Source organism: Lolium rigidum, chromosome 4, assembly GCF_022539505.1.
Source record: "Lolium rigidum isolate FL_2022 chromosome 4, APGP_CSIRO_Lrig_0.1, whole genome shotgun sequence".
Taxonomy (NCBI): domain Eukaryota; kingdom Viridiplantae; phylum Streptophyta; class Magnoliopsida; order Poales; family Poaceae; genus Lolium; species Lolium rigidum.
The window spans coordinates 136,757,565-136,768,725 of record NC_061511.1 but is presented as its reverse complement, the minus strand read 5'-3'; the positions used below and the strand labels follow the sequence as shown (position 1 = coordinate 136,768,725).

Genomic DNA, 11,161 nt, shown 5'->3' with positions numbered 1-11,161 from the left:
CGGCAAAGAATATATTTATGCGGAAGTTAGACATGAGCATCACTTCAAACATTACTATGTAACAGTTCATCCGAGTGAATTGTTCCAGCTTGTTCAATCTGCGCGAGCTCGACAAATCTATCATCGGTTGCTACGTTCGTAAGTGATTTATTTGTACCCCATCTCGTTCATTGCCTCGCACTATATATATATATATATATATATATATATATATATATATATATATATATATATATATATATGATAAATACTTCCTACTCCTGGGTGTAACTACACCCATCTCTTGTATACGATCATACAAAAGTATATATGATACTTTATCAATTTGAGTATGTTCGTATGTTGTATCTAAGATACTTCATACCAACTTTGGTGAAAAAAAATTAAATACACTCATAGTTTGCACTGTATATACAAAATACATGCATATTTATACGTGTACGTAAAAAGTGTACATACTACCTAGAAAGTAGTATATATACTACCAATGAAATTCAATTCGGCTCCCGGGTGCATATGCTCCCTCTATCAAAAAGTTATATTTTGAAATGTCGAAAATTTTTGACAAAAAATTCTGCATGTACATCTCCACAATATACGTACGTTCGTCAAGTTTCGCAAGGAACCAATATGTTTTGTGGTATGTGTAAAAAAGAGAAAATTTATCTCCTGAAAAGCCTTATTTTCAGCATTGAATTTTGTCTTTTTTACACACGTCACACGACAAGTCGGATTTTTATGAAACAACTTTGTGAGCGTGTAGCACGTGAAGATGTACGTTCGAATTTTTCGTTTCAATTTTTTGAAATTTCAAAATGTATGTAACATGCATTTCAAAATAAAGGGAGCATATGCTCCCACGTGCCAAAACACCATTCCCACCAAAATATTCTTATATACTTCATACTACATGTATATACTCTTCGGTATGATAGATACTACTTAGATTGTGTGAAACACACGTGGTAGTAACTACACCCGGGTGTAGCATGAATATGTCATATATATATATATATATATATATATATATATATATATATATATATATATACGAAAATTCAATTCGGCTCCCGGGTGCGTATGCTCCCTCTACCAAAAAAATCATATTTTGAACTGCCGAAAAAATTTGACATAAAATTCTACATGTACATCTACATAATATATGTGCGTTCGTCAAGTTTCCCAAAAAATCAACATATTTTGTGGTCTATGCAAAAAAGAGAAAATTTATCTTGTGAAAAGCAATATTTTTTACACTGAAATTTGTCTTTTTTACACACGTCATAATAAGTTGATTTTTTATGATACAACTTTGTGAGCGCGTAGCACGTGAAGATGTACGTACAAATTTTTCGTTTCAATTTTTCTGAAGTTCAAAATCTGTATAAGATGCATTTCAAAATAGTGGGAGCATATGCACCCATGTTCCAAAACATCACTCCCACTATATATATATATATATATATATATATATATATATATATATATATATATATATAAATAGTCTGCCACCATGGGTGGTAGCTAGGCACCCCCATCTGGCCATCAGATAAGACTATAGGGTATTTTCAACCGTAGATCTATTTTAACGCCGTTAGTCAGTTACCACCCACTTTTTCTCTCACCACCTGCCCGACCGCGACCTCCACGGCTCCACATGACCCTGCTCCGATACCACGACCGACACCCACCACTCCACCAGCAACCTCTCTAGTCTCCACCACGACCCTCTCCACCAGGCCAGGACGGCAGCACCCATCGCGACCACAACTGCAGCCGGCCCGCCGCCAATCTCCTCGTCCCCGGCGCTGGCGCTGCGTGGTTTTGTTTTGATCTCAATTTTCTTGAACTCTCTTTTGTCGATCTGGATACCATGTTGTCGCCGAGATACCACCAGATTCCATGTCGTTTCCTTTTTCTTGTACATAATTACCGATCCAAGATCCAGATCCCATGTTTTCTTAAATGATCCAGATCCCATGTTCATTGAAAGAATATTTTTTTACATGGATTTGCTTCACCGCCCGGTGTTGATTCTTTTCTACATGGTCATTACCCGATCCAGATCTTGTTGATTATTTTTGCACATCGCCGGCTGGGTCGATTCTTTTGCTTCACCTCAGATTAGTATCATTTTGATTTTTTTTTTGCCTCCTCCCCTGTGGCAGACCGCACGGCGTCGCGTCCTCCCAAAGCAACGTCGGCGGCCGGTTTGCGACCCTAATCCGCCGCCGACGTGTGGGAGCAGTGTGACCAGTCGGAGGTAAAGAAGCCGGTGGGCGCCGCCCAGCACCAGCTCGTCACCAAATCCCGGTTGTACAGGGCGTATTAGCTGTAGGTCGTCCGTGTTTTTTCTCGATTTTGATTTGCATCACCCTTTTGTCCAATCTTGATTTTTCTGTGTTCCGCATCTAGATTACATGATGAATTTTTGTACACAATGCTTACGGATTCAGATCCCATAGTCATTGAAGTAAATGGTATTTTTTTTGTCAGTTTTTGCTTCGTCGCGTGATTTTGATTTTGTTTGTGCAGGGCGTGTTTCCAATCCAGATCCCATAGTCATTGAAGTCCACCACTCGCCCATCTTCCTACTGAACAACGGCAAGGCGGCCCGCCTCGGCCAACCAACGAGCTGCCACAGATTCCTACTCGGCGACCCTGCACCCGCTCCGGCCGGACCAGAGCACTACTGTGGCGCAGGCCAACGGATTTCTCGAGTTTGACGAGTTGAATGGGCGGGCGAGGCCGTCCATGGCGGCGGCAGATGGGAACTAGCGGTGGCCGTTCTGGTAATCTGGTTCATCCACGCGCGTCTGCAGTGGAGGATGGACGAGGAGCTCCTGGTGGCCGCCCGTATGGAGGTGCTCCTAGTTGCCGGCGCCCTCCGCCCCCACGCCCATCTCCGTCTGCAAGTACGCTCCGTGCCGCCTCATGTCTATCCGTTGTCGCCCGTTCTAGACTGGGCTCGCGATGACGCGGTGGTAGATTGATTTGTTCTCCCATAGCAACAACGCGCGTTGATGGATTTGGAATCGGTGCTCTGTTGCTGATGCGGTGATGCATTGATGGATTTGTGATTTGTGGTTCAAGGAGCGTGAGATTCTTTATTTCTTGCTGTCTGGCCTTGGTGATACTGATGTAATTCCCCTTTTTCTGGTCTTCACTCCGCATTTCCTTTCTGATCTTACACTGTTAGATTTTTGGGGTTTGCTGTGTGCTTAGGCACTGTATTTGAGGATGAATTTTCTTTCTGTTTTGTAAGATGGGTTAGTCGATTTGTTTTTAATGATTCTGTAAATTTTGAAGCTTCCGTGTATCTTGTAATGAAATCAACTTCCCATCTGTAATTGCTGGTGTCTGATTTTGGTGGGGAAAGTGAGGTTGGGCAATATACAAAAAATGTTTATTGAAATTTGAACGGTATTTTGTTCATTCTCCGAAATGGCTTTACAATTTGGGAGGAAGTTTATCATGATCCTGACGGACTAGAGGTGCACAAAAACGAAGAAGATTACCTAGCTTACCACTTTACCAGAAACGAGTCAAATGCTCCAAGATATTTTTCATTATTATTGAAAGCGGGGAAATGAGGACACATAAAGTACATGGTAGCAGTATACAGGGGAGCCCATCTTCCTTTTGTCAGGCTCACATGCAAGGCCCGAGCTAGTGCCGTTGGGTTCCCGTTAAGTGACAGTTAAAGATGGACACCATCCAACGGCTGATATGGTATGCGTAGCTACCACCCCGGGTAGTAAATCTATATATATATATATATATATATATATATATATATATATATATATATATATATATATATATGGAAAATAGTGGGCTACCATGGGTGGTAGCTATGCATACACATCCAACCATTAGATCTTCTATATGGAGCATATATGGAGCACACGGTGTTAGACCATTTGGTTTTCATCCGTTTTCGAATAGACAACTCCGTTAGTTGACCATACCGTAACTCTTCTAAATACTAAAACAACAACCAGCCACGGGTACGGTTTGTACCATAGGAAAAGAACCCGTTGGACGGTTAAATTCCAAAACATCAACCATACCACGGTGCAGATCGTACCTAAAGACTGTAGATTTTTTTTTTGCTAAAACAACAACCAAGTGACGGTCACGGTTGGCAGTTTCTCAGTTGACTAGGTGTGGATAGCATCCGATGGCATCAACCTTTTTTTCAATCATGTGTACCACACCGCAGCCGTAGCAATGCGTCGTTTTGGTTGTTTTCTCCTCACGGACTGTAAGTGACCGCATCCGTAGCAATGCGTTGTTTTGGTTGTTTTCTCTTCACGGACCGAAAGTGATCACCTACAGCAACCATTACATTAGTCATTTAGTCTAACGCTTTCCACTGCATTATCTAGTTAGGACAGCCCGTATTGCAAATGTTTCCTTTTAGACATCATATCTAGGAAATAATGTCTGCCCAATTGATTGATTGTAGCCGAAGTAATAACTCTGTTTGGGTAGCATACGTACCAGAGCCCACATATACCACCATGTGGTATGTTGAGGAAGTAATACATGCATGTGCGGGTATCAACAGGGTTATTAGATGCGTTGTTCAAGTAGCCATGAACAACACGCTCTCGTCCTGATTTTATAACCTACATATAAATGTCTGCAAGCCGCGATCATCCACCCTCCCGTACATTGGCATCATGTCGACGTCCGCGCTCTTGTCCGCCCTGCGCGTCGGCGGCCGGCAGCAGATCACCGCCTCCACCTTGGGCGCGAGGGCGCAGGCGACCGGCTCTCACGTCTTCAGGATCCACAGGTTCACGCAAGTCAGGGAGAAGGTGGCCAATGGCGCTGCCGTGGAGTCAGGTCAGTTCGGCGTCGGCGGCCATAACTGGCGTATCAAGTGCTACCCAAACGGCGACACGGAAGAGAACCAGGGATGCATCTCCCTCTTTCTCCGGCACGCCAGCCACGCCAAGAGCAGCGACGCCACGGTGGGGTACAAGCTGAGCATACTCGACAAGTCCTGGAAGCCGTCGTGTACTCGGACAAGGAGAAGCACCTCGAGGACGACTGCCTCTCCGTCCTCTGCGAGGTCACCGTCAACCTCGGGCTGAACACCGAGGACTACATGGACGAGGTCGCTGCGGCGGAGGAACTCGCCAAGGCGCCACAGCCGTTCCCTGTGCATGGCATCGCGGAAGCCATCTGGAAAAGACAGGAACCCGACGTGAAGATCGAGGTCGGCGCCGAGCAGACGCTCGCCGCGCACAGATGGGTGCTCGAGGCCGGATCCCCCGTCTTCAAGGCGGACCTCGCTCTCGCCCCGCACGACACCGTCGCCGAGCTACGCGTCGGCGACATGGACGCCGACGTGTGCAAGGCGCTGCTCCGGTTCATGTACACCAACTTGCCGCCGCCGGAGCTCGAGGCGATGGCGGAGCGGCTCCTCGCCGCGGCGGACAGGTACGAGCTGGAGGAGCTGAAGCTCGCCTGTGAGGAGGCGCTGTGCAAGCACATCGACACGAGCTCCGTGACCGCCACACTGGCGCTGGCCGAACGTCATGGTTGCACCGTGCTGAGGGAGGCGGGCATGCGGTTCCTCTCTTCTCCCGGTAACCTGATGTGGTCTTGGCATCGCCCGATGGTCTTGAGAAGCTCAAGACAGGAATCCTCGAGAAGAAGAGGCCGCTAAATGAGCAGTTAATTAGTAGTACTCGCGTGTGATTCGTACCGGCGATGATGAAGTACTCAATCTAGTTTTAGTTGTCCGCACTCTTGAGTTCTCTTTACTTCGCTGGACTTGCACAATATCCATTGAGAATTTGAGACTTCTACGGCTAAAACGCTGTAAATTAGGACGTATATATATTTGAGATCTTTTATATACTCCGTACTACTGGATATTTCCTTTCCATATTAGTTGACGCTGTTTTTTTCCACCAAAATAAGATAATCTAGGACATGTTTGGTTCATGCCCCTTGGCTGACCTTCCTAAAATATTAGTCATGCCAAATCTCCTGACTTGTTTGGTTTGTTGTCAATTCGTATTAGGCAGGAAGAAATCAAAAATTATGGGGGGGAAGAACAGAAAATAAGCACCCATCCGGGACAGCAGACGCCATCCCGAAGCCACAGATGTTTTGCTCGAAAGACAGGTTGTACTAGGTGAACCACATAAATTATGAGAGCTAAAAGATAACTGTGCGTTTGCTAAATGCTACGGCTAATTCAACCACCACTTAGCAACGACTGATGACCACGCCGTCCGTCTGAATTGTCTGGAAACGAGTAAAAAAGAGAAGTTTCATACGGTATGGCACGCGGGCACCGACACCGATACAAAATATCAAAACATGTATAAAACGACAATTGCACACGGCATGGCACCATGCTGAGATAGGCCGATTAATCTTTTCTGGAAGAAAGTGCAAACTACAATAGATAAATGTTTGGGAAAATGACGTGAATAAATTAACTACCATTTAACAACGACCATGGCATTCCGTAGGACATAAATTTTACTAAACCATACCGTGCCGACAAAAATGTGTGAAAACTAGTAAAAAATGACACATTTCATACGGTATGGAGCTATGACCCTTGACCTGGCTACCATCACCCGTGCAAATTGTCAAAAGGAGTAAAAAAAGCTAAATTTTCACACGACGACCACCCGTTGCCGACACAAATGTGTGGAATGGTGTTAAAAAAAGGTGTGGGAAAGATGTGGCAACGTTTTCTCCTGCCATTTTAGACTGCATGCAATCACGGAGCACAAACGGCCGTTCAGTGAAAGTGCTCCTGGGTATTTGATCTAGACATGAGTAAAATCAGAACTCCCTCTATCCAACGGCTGCTACACTATGCATAGCTACCACCCTTGGTAGAAAATCCGCGTCGATATATATATATATATATATATATATATATATATATATATATATATATATATATATATATATAGGCTCAATTGGGGCACCTAGGAGCATGGGCACCAAACGTGTATTTCGTACATACCTGGAGTGTACGTGTCTAAATTACACATACCTAAGGTTTACATACCTAATATATACATATACAAGTTACACATACCTAACATTTACATACCTAACATACACACATGCAAGTTACACATACCTAACATATATATACACGTATCATTGTACGTACACCTTAGGTATGCAATATATTAGGTATGTATCACTTGAGTATGCATATCTTAGGTATGTATACCTTAGGTATGTGTAACTTAGGTATGTATACCCTTAGGTATGTGTACTACAAAGCAAAAATACGCGTATCTACGTATGGTGCCCGGGCACCTAGGAGCACCAGTTAATTTACCTATATATATATATATATATATATATATATAGAGATGCGCTATTTGACTCCCTGGGTGTAGAATATTATTCTGCTCCCCACCGGACCTGCCCATCATCCGCGCACGAAGCACTCCACCTGACCACCACGGGTTGAGGCGATGTAAAATATGGAGCATGCGAGGTAAAAATACGTGAGGCCCTGCAACCGCTGTGACGTCGTGTAACTAGCTTGGAATCTTACGTTCCCCAATGCTGCATCTGACATAAAAAAAGGCTCCCATTCAAGCAGCCCTCGCGCCTCACGCATATTTGCGATCAGCCCTATTGCTAACTACTGACGTAGGTTTTTTTTACTTCAGCCTAAGAAAATTATGATCTGACATCATAAAATAGAGAAACAGTCCAACAAGCAATACAAGAAATTCGCGTGGCAACACAAATCAGATGTAATGTGAAAGTAAAAAATAATACAGAATTTATCTGTATTAATAGGCAGGTAACAAAAAGTCTCTAGATACGTAAGTATCCAGGTACCCACCGTATGGTGGCATAATGTGCTGTACAATCAAGAAATTAATGGAACAAAGAAACAGCAATTAATTACACTTGTGCTATTTTTATTACATCACTTTGATAATTTTATTCTGCCCTATTAGCCAACACGGTGTGAAGATCAATAGATCATCTCGTCAACTTCCTTGCGCATTCTAAAGTGAAAACAACTTCTCCTTTCTTTCTATAAGTGCACTGTTTTGACAAGCACTTCAATCACTTGATCATAATCAGTCTTGAACTCCGACTGCTTCAGCACTAACATGATCTTGACAAACAACATACACTCTAACTTCCAGTAATCGAGTTTCACTGCATAGTAGTCAAACAGAAAAACACAGCTGAGTTTTATTCCGAAAATAAATATCATGTGACGGAAGCAATAATCATATGTAGAGTTATACATCTTCACTGTAAAAGAGCTGGTACTGTCTTATGGGACATGAACTGGAGATCTATGTGGAACGTCGGATTGGGGTGTACTGTAGCTTGGTATCATCCATACGGACAAACCATTAGCTATTGTTTGCATTTGATCATAGTTTGGGTAGCATCAAGATCAATAAAAGGATAAGTACATTGTACAATAGATTGTCATCTTTTCCCTGTCAAAAAAATTACCACACTTCCCAGACCTTCCAAAACTTGCCAAGAACTGTTGCTCAGTTCATGAGGACCATACAGATGGTAGTACTAACTGAAACTTAATAAAATCTCGCTTGTCCAGCCGTATGAGAAATTATTGAGACTACTAGAGACCAGCACGGGTCCTCATGTTAGCAATATTTTTAGTGTTGCAAATTCATTGTACATAGCTTAATTATTTTCTATGGTGATATTTCTGAAAGGTGTATAAAGAGAAGCATACTAGAAAAAAAAGTATAACCAAACAGAGTACATAAGAGATTTCTACATAAAAACAATTGAGAAGATTATGCAGAAGAAACAAAAGGTGCCCTAGCTAGCTAGCTATCCCCAGGCGCAGCGACCCTATAATCACTCCATGTATAGAGCTTCAACTGAAAGATATTATTGGCAAGGGAAAGAAAATTTACAAGAAATACTAATTGGGTATTTGGACGGCTTTACTATTTCATTTCTATATATAGCCACTTCCAAGTTAACAAAACAGACTAATTGGAAGGGGGGGGGAACCAAAAGTTCATTCCATGGTGGATGAGAGGTTATCCTGTGCCAAAATCCAGATGGTGAGCCAAGCTTTTTTTTTTCATTAAATGAGAAGCTGCATGAACTATTGGATTCATACTTGACGTCAGCTTACGGCACACCAGGCCAACAAAAAATAGACATTGCAATATATGAGCTTCATCCCACACATTAACACAGCAAGTTACCCCATTCCTTATTGCCAAAAAAATCTATGAGCAATCATGCACATGTACAGCAGTCTTTTCTTTCGCCAGTGAAGACGCTCGCCTCCAGCTGCAATCGCTAGTGCAGCCGATAGTCCAAATTCCAGACCCGCCAGCCATGCACGATGCCCTCGATTAGAGGGTGGGCTGGATCGTAATAACAGTAGTGATGGGAAAATAACCCGTTGTTGTAAAAGGGAAAAAGAAATTACGCCATGTAAGCATATTGTCATGGTCTAATGTGCCCATAAAGAATGGATCATAAGAACTACCCGTGGCGACCCTTGGCCCAGTGTAATAATTACCCACAAGCCTTGGCATGCCCATAAAATTATGTATCATAGGAACTAATGACATTGTGGGATGTCTGCCTAATATCCCACAATCAAAGAATAACCGGTATGGCTTCATCGTTCATGTGCCATGTGCCCAGAAAAGCACAACGAGTAAGAAAAGCTAGTAGGTTCCCATTCTCCAAACATGGTCTTACGAATTTTTCAGTGGCCTGAGGAATAAAGATAACCGTTTAATAAACATATTCCAATCCAAATATCAAACGATGCAACATGGTCAGCCAATCATCTGAATCTGAGCACCAAAATACAGAAATCAACACTATGTCATAGAGAAAGTTCACTCATATGCCCCAAAGGGTTGCAGATGTAATATCCTTTGTTCCAAGAATGTATGGATTGCAAGAACTTTGAAAGAACGAAAAGCTAATTCAAGGTAAAATGCATCTATCGATATAATGCTCAACAAGCAGCTAATGTCACTCTGAATGCTGTCTCATTAGCTTTGTATAGAAAGAAGGATAAACCACACCGTACCTTTACAGAGCCCACAGGCATGCTCCTCCAGAAGCAGTGCAGAGGAAGCACACAAACTGATATTAGTATTGTGAAGATTTTCTCAAAATCAACTCAGCTTTACTGTAGTCTTACCAGCTAAGTCGCTTGATATTAGCATTGTCCAGGTTTCTTCATTTATTTACAACTCTGAATCAGTATTCATCTTATTACAATTGAAATAAAAATATAAGGATTATGGCGTTAACCAAAAGATAGCCAGCTCAAAACAAGTACCAACATTAGTTTGACCATTGAGTATATGATTCATAATGCAACTAGGCCATAAAATTCAGTATACTTTTTGGTGAAACCTATTTGAAACTCCAACGATGTGAGACATTGTTAACCAGCATCATGTAAAAAACGAGCTTCTCTGGTGGATGTAAAACAAATTCTGTATCAGCTATTTAATCCTGAAATTGAGTGCCGGAGTCTGCAGACTAACAGGTAACAGCTAACAGCTACACAAATCTACATGGATGGAGTACAGCCACCAAAAAATCTTGCCGGACAAACCTTGCCGCCTTAGCCCACCAAGTAGCAGATGCAGGGATGAAGGGATACGGAGCTTGCCGGACGCCGGCGACGAAGAAGATGGTGGGGGCGGCAGGCGACAGATGTAGGAGAAGCGGCCGGAGCAGTCTTGGATGCAGGGCGCGCGTCAAACCACCGCAGATGGCAGGGGGCGGGGGCTCGGGCCAGCGGCGTTCGTGGTCGTTCCTCCGGTAGCCAGAGCGATGGGGAGGCCGTATGCCCGCCTGGACGCCTTCCGCCAGAGTCGATTCAGGCCGCCGAGGTCACTCGCCGGTCGCCGCAATCCCCAGCAGCAGCCCTCGCCCACCGCCGTAGTTCCAGCTGAAGTTGGCTCGCCGCCGGCCGCGGGCAGTCGCTCGCCGGCAACACCACGTCCACCCGCCGATTTCACAACTGCACGCACGCGCTCGATTTGACGAGAATGTGGCCTGCAGCTCTCAGCACACCAAAGGAACCGTCGATGTAATACTAAGAAAAAAGATTACGGGCTAGTTTGGTTCGGGGGAGCCAGGTGAGCCGGGTTCGGTCGATCGA

At 43.7% G+C, this 11,161-nt stretch overlaps 1 pseudogene; it reads left to right on the top strand.

Moving 5' to 3' along the window:
* The first annotated feature begins 4,688 nt into the window (after positions 1 to 4,688).
* On the top strand, positions 4,689 to 5,683 carry LOC124647547 (annotated as a pseudogene).
* The last annotated feature ends 5,478 nt before the right edge of the window (positions 5,684 to 11,161 follow it).